Source organism: Typopeltis vanoorti, chromosome 2 (assembly GCF_054136105.1).
Source record: "Typopeltis vanoorti isolate ZY-2024b chromosome 2, IOZ_Tvanoo_1.0, whole genome shotgun sequence".
In the NCBI taxonomy this organism is placed as follows: domain Eukaryota; kingdom Metazoa; phylum Arthropoda; class Arachnida; order Uropygi; family Thelyphonidae; genus Typopeltis; species Typopeltis vanoorti.
The window spans coordinates 79,002,501-79,014,856 of NC_143550.1; the positions used below are offsets into that span (position 1 = coordinate 79,002,501).

At 38.2% G+C, this 12,356-nt stretch overlaps 1 pseudogene; it reads right to left on the reverse strand.

The window, feature by feature from the left end:
- Nucleotides 1-5,179: 5,179 nt before the first annotated feature.
- LOC150109204 (U4 spliceosomal RNA) lies at nt 5,180-5,296 on the reverse strand (annotated as a pseudogene).
- Nucleotides 5,297-12,356: the final 7,060 nt, after the last annotated feature.

A 12,356-nucleotide genomic window follows, 5' to 3' on the forward strand; every position in this document is an offset into this window, starting at 1 on the left:
TCCCCATCATTCTTTCATACCATGGGACAAGCTCTCTAAGGTTCTTCCAATCCACATCGGTCCTCCCCCTGTCATTCGTAAAAAAGAAGAAATAGATCAAGCTGTAAACAACTTAACTAGGCAAATCAACACAGCAATAGCATCAGTCACTCAAACCATTGTCTTCCACGCTTCCAAGATCCCAGAAGAGATAATGGACCTGATTAGAGCCAAAAACAAGGCCAGAAAGCGATATCACAACACCAGAGCCCCGCAGGACAAAGCAACCTTAAACACTTTGAACAGACAGATTCGAGAAGCCCTCCAGGTCCACAGAAACTCCAAATGGGAAACCAAACTGAAAGAAATCAACCCAGAAGATAACTCCATGTGGAAGTTTGTAAAATCTCTTCGTACCAAAAGACAACCACTTCCCCCTTTAAAGACCAATCTTGGAGTTGCACACACAGATGAAGAAAAAGCAGAAGCCCTAATTGACAATCTGGAAAATCAATGCAGCCCATCTTATGCAAACTTAAATATCAATCTTATTTACAAAGTCCATCGTAAAGTTAGAAATGCACTAAGTCAGCTTAAGGATGATTCAGAAACCATCATCCCCACATCTCCAACAGAAATAATAAATATCATTTCCCATCTGAAGAATAAAAAGGCCCCCGGCCCTGACGGCATTACCAATAGAATAATAAAGCTACTCCCACGGAAAGCCATAATTCATCTAGTTAATATTACCAATTCCATCTTAAGATTCCAATACTTTCCCTCTGATTGGAAAGTCGCGGACATTATACCTCTGAAAAAACCTGGTAATAACCCACAACTTCCCCAAAGCTACAGGCCCATCAGTCTTCTTTCCTGTCTTGGCAAAGTGACAGAAAAGATCATCCTATCAAGACTGCAAACAGCAGTGGACCAACAGAAAATAATCCCAAATGAACAATTTGGGTTTCGCAAAGCTTACAACACGGTGCAACAAATTCACCGACTAACAGAACATATCACTCATGGTTTTAACTGGCACCTTCATACTGCTGCTGTATTTTTGGATGTTGCCAAGGCTTTTGATAAGGTCTGGCATCAAGGCCTTATCTTCAAACTAATTGAAAACAATATCCCAATTAAACTAGTGAAACTCATATATTCATATATCAATGAAAGATACATGCAAGTAAAACTCAACGGAATTGTTTCTTCAAGGCGCAGAATCCAGGCGGGAGTACCTCAAGGTTCTCTTCTGGCCCCAATACTTTTCACAACTTACATGGCAGATGTTCCTCTCAACCCAAAAACTACTACGGCTCTTTATGCCGACGATACCGCTATTCTGGCCAGATCGCTCAGCCCTCACCTAGCAATCACTAGACTCCAAGGAAGTATCAATGAGCTAGCAAACTGGTTCACCAACTGGAGAATTCAAGTAAACCCCCTCAAAAGCTCAGCCATGATGTTTTCAAGAAGAAAGATCTGCAACAAAGAAGACATCCTGCTCTCTGGTCAAAAGATCCCATGGCATTCAGAGACCAAATATCTTGGAGTATTGATGGATAAGAAACTCCTTTTCAACAAACACATCAATCTCGTTTGTTCCAAATCTTCCAAAGTCATAGCTCAGCTCTACCCATTGATCAACCGCAAGAGCAAATTGAACCTACATAATAAATTGCTTCTTTACCGGATGGTAATACGTCCAGTCATCACCTACGCCTCACCAGCATGGAGTCACACTTCAAGATCAAACATTTCAAAATTGCAGAGAATCCAAAATAAATGCCTTAGGATGATCCTGGATGCACCGTGGTTCGTCAGAAATTCACAGATTCACCGAGAAACCGGCATTCCATACATCTCCTCCCTTCTTCGTGATCTTGCAGAAAAATTCTTCGTGAAGTCAAGTTCACATTCAAACCCACTAATCGTGCAAGCTGTCAATTACAATGAGACTGATTACTACAAACACAAAAGACCGAAGGCTATTCTTCTCTCAAGTGATCATAGCTAACACTACTGCCCTCAGAGGGCGAGCTTAATTGCTCACAAATCTCCCATTCCCAAATAACTCTCATTACAGATAAAGGGGAATATGAAAAGCACTTGTGCTTCACCCATCCTGTCAGTAACGTCAATGGTCAATTGTATAATATTAATTGTTAATGGTATAAACTCTCTCTCTATCCTCCCCCCTACCCCACCACGACTCAACTTTCAGGAGAGTTAATGTACTATGTAGCAAAATAAATAAAAATACAAATATATATATATATTTGTATTGATTCCTAATTAATAAAAATTGGAAAAAGATCCTTAGCTCCTCACTATACTATAGGTTTACGATTTTTCGTGAGTGGGAATCACATAATAATAATAAAGGCAGTTCCTTACTTGACAAGTTAAATCGTTCCTAGCGCGCACTTATGAAGCGGAATTTAATTCTCATTAAAAATGGGAGTGAATTTTGACCATCCTCTCACGTATATTATGTCTAGTGTCCCGTTACGTTTGTATTAGGCATGGCGGCGGCCTATTACTATTTGAAACCGCGACCGCTTCGAGGTAAGGTGGTTGGCCCTATGCCTCCCGGTGTGTCCTATGTCTAGATGCGTGTGTTCATGGGACAGGTTCGCCTGTTCCGGGGAAACGAAAAACACGCGTTTCCTGGTAAACCCCCCCCCCCCACCACCACCTACCCCATACCCCTGACTCCGTATGGGTCTCTTTAGTCAAAGAGACCAGATAAGATTCCTCACGTCTTGGACTGGAATCGAACCCAGGTCTTTCCCACCACATGGCTTCGTCTATCGACTGAGCTACTGAGGCTCGAATTTTGACCAACAAAAGGGTCAACAAAACAATAGTTTATGCGTAATTTACCCAAAGGAAAGAAGTTGTACACATAATTGAAGTACTCGAGTAATAATTCGCACAGTGATTTACATTTAGTCATCCCGGCCACATGTTTGCTTATGATCTCATATTTCGCTTCCAGTGTTATTCCCTTTGGTGTTTCTTTTAACATCACTATTACTCCGTTTGACATACTGTGCACTGTCTTAATATGAACTCCTTGGAGGTGTCACGTATTAATAATAATCAGGATCGTACTTATACACAGGCGAACGAGGCTCTAGTGGGGGAGGGAGGAATAATTAGGGCCAGTTTAAGGGTCCGAAACAACAAGGGGGGGGGGAGGCTCCTGGAGCACTCTAGCGCCTCTGGAAAAGTGTACGTACAATGATAACAATGAGGATAAATTTGAAATAAGACATCGGAAATGAAGAGCGACATAAACACTATAATGTCAGCGTGGTAACTGCTTTAGGTTATGCGAGTCAGAGACTCTCCCCGAACAAACGCACTCACATCAGTACTGTATTGTAAACCCTCTGTCCAAAAAGAAACAGAACTTTTCGAAAATAGAAGAAACTAGTGGCGCCACCTGTTGTATATTTTTGTTGTCGAAAGCGGCAACCTTCATTAGTGTTATGTCAACTGTTTATGATATTTGTTTCATTAGAAGCCGAGTTATAGTGCCAAAAGTGACAGTGTGTTTTGACGAACGATCGGTTGTCACGATATTCATGCCGTACGCGACGAATTCTCGCTATCAATCGCTTCAGAACTTCTAGATAAAACTCACCATTGACCGTTTGGTCAGGCGGAATGAATTCTCTTTGGATAAGATAATGCCCTTGGAATCGTAGAAACAAATCAGCATTGTCTTTACTTTTGACTTCTCCAAGCGACTTTTTATCGGTGCCCCCCCTCTTCTGGTGGTCTCCACTCATCGCACTGGCGCTTTGTTTCGGGCTCATACTCAAAACACCACGTTTCGTTACCAGTAACGATCGCTTCAAGAAAGTCTGAGTATTTATGAGCTGTTTTAATGAGGTCCTTGCAGTGTTATATTCGATACATTTTTTGGTCGTCGGTCAACTTGTGGGGAACAAATCGCGAATTCAATTTACGAAGGCCCAAACTCTCGGTGAAAATGTTGTACCCAGTTGATTTTGGAATCCCCAATTCATGTTCAATCAATCTCACGGACGATTTCGGGTTTTCTTTGATGAAATCACACACTTTTTGGATGGTAATTCGCTCAGTGCAGTTTTTGGACGGCCCGGCTTTTCGTCCTCCGCAAGCGTCTCACGACCATTTGAAATCGCTTAAACCACTCGTAAACTTCAATACGGGATAAGCATTCATCACCGTATGCTTTTTAAAGCAATTGATGCGTTTCGGTAAAACTTTTACCAAGTTTAACACAAAAGTCAATCGCAGCTCTCTGTTTGAAACTCATTTTCCGACCGTTCGTCAAAACACACTGTGACTCTTGGCACTATAACTCGGCTTCTAATGAAACAAATGTCATAAAACAGTTGACACAACACTAATGAAGGTTGCCGCTTTCGACAACAAAAAGATACAACAGGTCGCGCCACTAGTTTCTTCTATTTTCGAAAAGTTCGGTTTCTTTTTGGACAGAGGGTGTATATATAACTATGCGTGTGGATTCAAATGATGGATTTATGCATGCTTAGCATTTATTTATTGCAATTAATGTTCATATTTTCATGTTCATTGATAGTTTAAAAAAAAAAAAAGAAGAACTCGTAAACCAGGGAAATCGTGAACTGCCCTTATAGTTCTGTTGGCTAGCTTGACACCTCTCGGTTTTTTTTTTTTTTTTTTTTAAAGTTAAGGGATATTACATCCCATATTGTTTCATAGCCGAATAAGAAACTCAAAGAGTTCATGCCGAATATAGTAAATATATAAAGTTCGGCGAGTCCAAGCGTAAGCAAATACCTGGATAGTGTTACAACTGACCCTTTAGGGAGTGCAACACTGAGGCAACTCATGGTAAGTGTTGAACAAGCTCCGATCACTATTCTTGATATTTCCCCATAATGTGAAACCCAGCTCCTAGGAGCTGTATTACTGTTCTACATTATAAGTGAGAGGTCACTACCCAGACCGGTTTCAACCTTATGAATAAGTAAAGCCGTCTCTAAAAAATTCGGACGATCCCTAGGCCACTCAATAGTGGGCGAAAGACCGTTCATCTCAACGTTGGCTCCACTCAGCGATGGCCTTCCACCCACCACCACCGAGCAGAACCGCTCATATTCCGGAGAAAAGCATTCACCGACAAGGCCCCTCACCGGGCTGTACCGGAAAACACTATCCCCAGAAACTCAAATTGCTCCCTTAAGGCAAAAACCTTAAGAGAGCGAACTCATGGTAGCAATAGCCGAGCCTCAGTTAAACTTCATTGGCTACAGCACTACCCAGACCGGTTTCGACCTTTTTTGAGGTCTCATCAATAAGTAGGTAGACCTAGCAAACAGAACTTACATATACCCTACTATGAGAATTGCCAAGAAGGTGTCCTAATAAATTATTAATTATATGAATAGCCAAAGGCTTCAATTCGGCGACATAAACTTATTTAAGTTAAGGGGTATTACATCCCATATTGTTTCATAGCCGAATAAGAAACTCAATACCGAATAAGAGTTCATGCCGAATTTTTTTGTAATGGAAAACGAGCTGATTTATTTTTAATTCATGATATGATATCATCTATAAAGCACATGAAAATCTCGAATCATGCTGGAACATCACATTTCTCAATATTCATAAATCGTAGGCACTAATTCCTTTTGTCTTGTACAGATTGAAAGACCGGTCTGGCTAGATCGATTTTAATAATCGATCTTCTCCATTGCTTTTGTGACGATAATTTGATGTCTGAGAATACGTAAATACAAATATAACTTGTATACGTCGTGTGGGCCAGTAGCTTAACTGATATCAGATCACGTAATAATAATAATACATATATGCAGTGGCGCACCCAGAGGGGGGGGGGGAAAGGGGCCCGGGCACCCCCCAAAGAAAAGGAAAAAACACTAGAAAAATTTCCAAAAATCTTTTCCTAATTAAAAGTCAGTTTTTTTATTTATGTTGTGTGCTACTTATGAATTAGCGATCACAGCAGATGCTCAGTTATAGGTCGTATGCGATGTGTAGTGTGTATTCGCAAAACGTCTACTCAACTCGCCCCCCCCCCCCTCGAAGGTTAAATCCCGAGCGCTCGGCCCTCTCCAAGATTAAATCCTGAGTGCGCCACTGCATATATGTATGTAACCCGATGGACCACAAAAATTGCACTGGAAGAAAAGGGCGGTGAGAAGCTATGTAAAACTTTGGAAAACACCACTCTAAACTTTTAAAAACATAACTAGCTGTGATTCAAGCATGTATTCAAAGTCCAGCATCAAGCCCGCAGAATCAAATGTCCTCTTTCATTCTGTCCCAGAACAGCCTTTCTCACATAATGTTCTCCACCGACCCCAGTTTTTTTAAATAATAATAATATATTTAATTAATAAAAGTTGTAGAGTGTCCCCCGCGATGAGTCCTTGGAGGTGTCTCGTAATAATAATGACAAAATAACATCTTCAATTCCTTTTTCTTAATGTAAACTGTACGAACAGTAACGCACCTGTACCTGGTGTGCTGTATGCTTTGTTTTTGTTAATAATAAATAAAATAAAATAAAATAAAAATTGATAGTGTGTAGACTGTAGAGTGACATCTAGAAGTCTTGTGACTCTAAGCAGAGGTGCCATGTTATAAGAATAATAACCTTGTAACATTTCAGTCCTTTAGGCACAGCTCTCATAAACAAAGCCTAATTTTGAGTAAATATGATCTACACAAGAAATGTCGAGTTATGCTGAAATATTAATTTTGGACATTAAGTTGAACTTGGATTTCTGTTTTTATTAGCTTTTGAATCATATCTTAAGGTGTTGGTAAAAAAATGTTTTACAAGCTAATATTTAGAAATCGGCTTCTACTGCTGCTGTAGAAGCTTTGATATATCAAGTATATATTTCTAAGTAATGAACGTACTTGGGAAAAAAAAAAAAAAAAAAAAAATATATATATATATATATATATATATATATATATATATATATATATATATATATATATTCCCCCAAGTGCGTTCATTACTTAGAAATTGTGTGCAGTGATCAGGGCAAAGAAAACGGCGTATTGTTTAAATGCTGTTTGAGCTTGACAGTATTTTAATATTTTCCGATTTATTCGTATAAACGATGACCTTTATCTTCGAATGTTATGTCCCGCGATAAGTCTCTTTACGTTTATTTTTGCCATTACGGGAATACCTTGTAATGAAATATCCGGCTTAGCTATGGGCTCACGGTACCGTTTAATACAGTGGCGTGTGTTATAAATGAATTTCATTGCAGAAAGGAACGCACATCGATTGTACTTCCATTTGGGTTATTATATTATTCTCCAGATTCCATTCTAACTTCATGTTGGGATTTAAAAATGAAGAAATCATTTTTAGTTATATTTCTGGTTGTATTAACGGTAATGTGTACTCATGCAGAAGTCATCTTGTTTTGGGGCTTTGTTATACAGCTATTATACACTGCTCAAAACAATTAATTGATATTTTAGTTTCTGTCGATAATTATAAATTTCTGCAAATAATTATAACTATTGGGTACTTTATACATGAATAAATATTTCTTACTTATGGATAGGGTGTAATTGATGAGATATTATTTAAATAATCGATATTTATTACAAATTTTACAAATTATACATTTTAGCGTTAAATAATTTGAGTCTTTTGACTCTGGAGACACCGTTATAATAATAATAATAATTTTAACAAGAATATCCTCTCATTGTTTTGAGTAGTATACTTACTATCCAAATACACGGTTTTCTGCGGTGAAAATAAATTTCGCATGTATTTTATACATGTGAAATAGTTTAGCATGTATAAAATGCAATGTCCTGAATTCGAAATCAAAGCAGATTTCGAATTCAGGACTATCCCAAGGATACTGGATTTTTTTCCCTTTTGGCCTAAAATATTTCACAATACAATATTGCACTTACTTAGTGGTGTAGCTAGAGCTTTTGACGCTCGGGGCGGTCTCTGAGTTTGCTGCCCCTCTCAACACACCAAAAATACTACAAAAAGTCAAAACGACGTATAGGGAAATAAATTAAAACGCTATGTTTATTTTTGAAGTAGAACTTTAATTTCAACATTCTAAAATGTTAATTTTTCTTTCTTTTCTGTTATCAAATTCGTCGATGACATTGGCGAAGTCTATTTCATAGTAATGTAGGTAATTCTTAATTTTATTTAGAAAAACTCCTCGCACAACTAGCAATACTTACAGCAATTGTGAGGAAAATTCGCAGTAGTATTACAATATTTGGAACTGAGTTCTCGAGACTGTATTTTAGAATTAACTGCAAAAGTTCAAAAAGGTTCCAAGTGCCTCCCTCCCGCTAGCTACGCCTCTGCACTTACTAGATTAAATCTAATTATGGTTTTGCACAAAAACTGTGAATACTTTTTTTTCAACTGGTTGTAAGTCACATTTATTTTGCATTCTTGCTTTGTGGACGATTTACTGAATTTAAATGTATTTGTGCAATGGTGATACTTTTGATACAAGCACTGAACCGTTTTATGATTCTCTTATTGATTTCATTTATAGCATATTATCGTACCTCGCGATAGTATGTATATAAAATGAACACACTATTTAAAATATGCTTGTGAGACTCCTGTGAATCGGGAACATGTTAAAACATTTAATTCGGTAATAATAATCGTATGATGATACACGGCCGTGAGTCGCATTTACGGGGAGGTACGGCACCATCTCAGTCCCGCCAAATTTTATCTGGGCTCCGGAACCAACATAGCTGACGAATCAGACCTATGGCTGGATCAGTATTCCTGACTGTAATCCGTGTGTGTTCACTGGACCGTTCATGAAAAACCCCAGATAAACTCCGGTTCACTGGACCGGACATGAAAAACCCAAGATAAACTGGTGGAAAAAACGCTGCTGTCCACGCCCAAGACCGGCTAACTTGGCTATGGGTGCGGAAGATCCTTAAGCTCCTCTCATCGTCGACGGGAATCGAACCTAGGACACTCCTTCCGCAGGCATATATGGTTGTGAGGTGCATAGCCACTGGACTAACCGCGCGGGCATTTAATTCGGTATAATTACGACATGGCCACTGCTTGTTGAAGAATTATTTTATTGATTTCGATCCTCTACAGCAGTGCTTCCCAAACTTCTGGATGTCTGGACCCCCCCCCCCTTTGAAAAAATTTAAATATATTCCCTTTGAAAAAATTAAAATAATTTCACGGCCCTCCTCGAAAAAAAATCATAATATAGACATATATTATTATAATATTTATTGTATTTATATTCAATACAAAACATACACAGCGAATATTGCAAAAATCAAATGCAAATATTACATTTTTAGCATCTTACACATTTGACATGGCACATTACTTTCCCTTTTCCACTAATCAAGCAGGCTGGGATGCCAAGGCATTTGCCATCAGCAAATATCTTGACAATCTTCATCATCCTACCAGCACCCTTGAACTCTTCTTAACATTCTCCCTTTCTAGCACACAGTGGATGTCGTTTCTCCTCATGGTAACTTATACTACAACCCTCATTCAAGTTTCTTTCACCATGGGACATCCTTCACCCATCTGCTCTGTCTCATATCCTTTGCATTACAGGGATGCTAAATGGGATGCTCTACCTCCTTTTCTTGGTTTGACTGCTGTTTCTGTCTGTTTTCCTGATCCAAACACCTGATCAGACTAAATAACAGAAATAATCTAGAATGAATGGCTTCATTCTTCATTGCACCCAAACTTCCCATCTACTATCCAACCCTTCACTAAAAAAAAACATGTCAGTTAACACTAAGAAAAAAAATTGGCAGACCACAGGTAGTTCAAGAGCAAGCCGCAACATTACACTCAGCTTAAATTTTTGCTCACAACAATCTCTTGCTAATGGGTGCACATTTACATATCTGTGGTTCACCACATTCAGGTAGTATTATAGTAACATCACCTAAATAGAAAACTGAACTATTGGCACCACTCATTTCCTATTCCCATTGATGACCAAGGAATTTGATTGGTTCTAGCATGTAGGCCTACTCAGCAGGTTGCCATCCTGTGTTCTGCCTTCTGCAATTTATAGTTGCCGTATAGCTGCCATTTGCTAGCTTTCTCTATGATTGTGCTCACCACATGTCATTGTGGGTGGTTTCCCCCACAGTGCAAAAGTATCCCTGCGTTCCGTGCTTTCACTTACTCTCTTTATCCTATTCATAAATGACCTGCTCTCACTGACTTTGAGTCCAATACATGGTTGCTGCTGATAATGCAATACATTCCTTTTTTCCATTTGATAAATTTTGTGGTACCCAATTATTAGAAGTTTTGATACCAACCATAACTGATGTCTTAAACTCTCATGTTCTTGTTGTGTTTCAGTGGAGTAAGGACAACTTTGTAAACTTCAGTGCTAGCTCAATTCTATCTTGTTTTTCACAGGGGAGATCATACATCACTTCATGACTTTTGATAATGCTCAGATATGTACACAGCCTTTCTGAGCACAGGTGCCATGAGGCTCATTATACATTTCTGTTCAAGGCGCCAGCCAGGCTGGCCGAGTGGTTAGCGCATCCGCTCTTCAGCCAAAAGGCTGCAGGTTCGAATCCCGCTGTGGGCATGGATGTTTGTGATTATCTGTAGAAATACTAGTGGTAGTCGTCGTCGGTAGATGCCGTTGGTGTAGTTGTGGTCAGTTGGTGGAGAGAGAGACCTATTGAGCGGGTGCCCTCCCTTGATGAGTCCTTGGACTCCCTGGAGGTGTCTAATAATAATAATAATGATATTAATAGATATATTGTTATTGTACATTTGCAGTACAAGCACGTGAAACGTAAAACGATTAGTAATAAAGAAAGAATTAAAAACATAAAAGGAGTTTAATAAGACTTTAATGTGTTGGATGTGTGTCAATACTGCTACACAAAAAGTCAATATCAGGTGAAATATTTGAAACTGCAATTCTTAGATTTCTGCTTTGAAATGAAATTTACCTGAATAAGCATATACAGGTAACCCTCGTATAACGCGGATGTTAGGTTCCATAGAAATGCCGTGTTATACGAGACATAAATCACATAGAAAAAGTAGGGTTATGTTCCGAAATCGTTTTTTTTTTTTTTTAAATTATATAAACAACAATGACATATCCAACAAAAATAATATTTTTATTTAATTCAGGTAATTCATGTAAGTTAAGAAAACATAAACTATGACAAATATGTAGTATAAAATTTTAAATTTTACAAATTGTACATAAATTTCATTGCACATAATGCATAAATGTTTTAGACACAATAAAATAAAGAGCATATTTTAATCGTCATCACAGTCTTCAGAAATAACATTTCGTAGATGTTCTTTAAGTGGCCGGAGGTTGTCACCACTTGAAATCTCTTGGACATCATTTGTATAATTCTCATTGCATACTTTGGCTGTTTTAGTCATCACGAAGTCAGTAATAAGACTTTGCTTTCCACTATGTTGCAATTTTTTATTAAGTTCATAATATGGTGCTAAACAAATATCCAATTGTCTCGTGAATTTTCCCGAGTGCCCCATTGAGGGATCATTATCCATAAAATAACTTCCTAACTTTCTTGCCAAGTCCAATCCTTCTGCTAATTTCTTTAAACTGAATTCTTTAATGGATTCATCACAATCAGAATCTTCGGCAGAACTTTCCCTGCCATTTGGTTCGACGCCATCTATTAATTGTACTAGTTCCTCCTCTTTTAAATATGTTTCTTCATCAATTAATTCACTAATTTTGTTTTCAACCATATAGCAAAAGCCCTCTCCACCAAAAATGTGTGCGACGTTTATTATACTACGTAGCTCGGCATCCACTGGAGGTAAGAAATTTTGTTCCATTATGGCTTCAGACCATATTTTTTTCCAGCAAGCATTCAGTGTAGAGGGTTGTAATTCCTTAATGGACAGAGAAATAATTTTTACACAATTCAATATTGAAAACTCTTTCGACGCTTGAGGCAGTGTCATGTTTGGATTAGATTCCATTTTTTCCAAAATTAATTGAAATGTTCGCCGAATATAATATGACTTAAATGTGAATATTATTCCTTGGTTGAGTGGTTGAATAAGTGAAGTAGTATTAGGCGGCAAAAAGTTATTTTAATATTCAGATGGCTTAAATTTGTTGGGTGGCCTAGTGCGTTATCTAAAATTAGTAGAATTTTGAAGTCCTTATTCTTTTTCTTTGTGTAACTTTCTACATTGGGTACAAAACACTTGAAAAATTAATTTTCAAACATGCTAGCTGTAACCCATGCCTTTTTGCTGGCCCGCCAATAAATAGGTAGGATGGACTTGTCGAGCC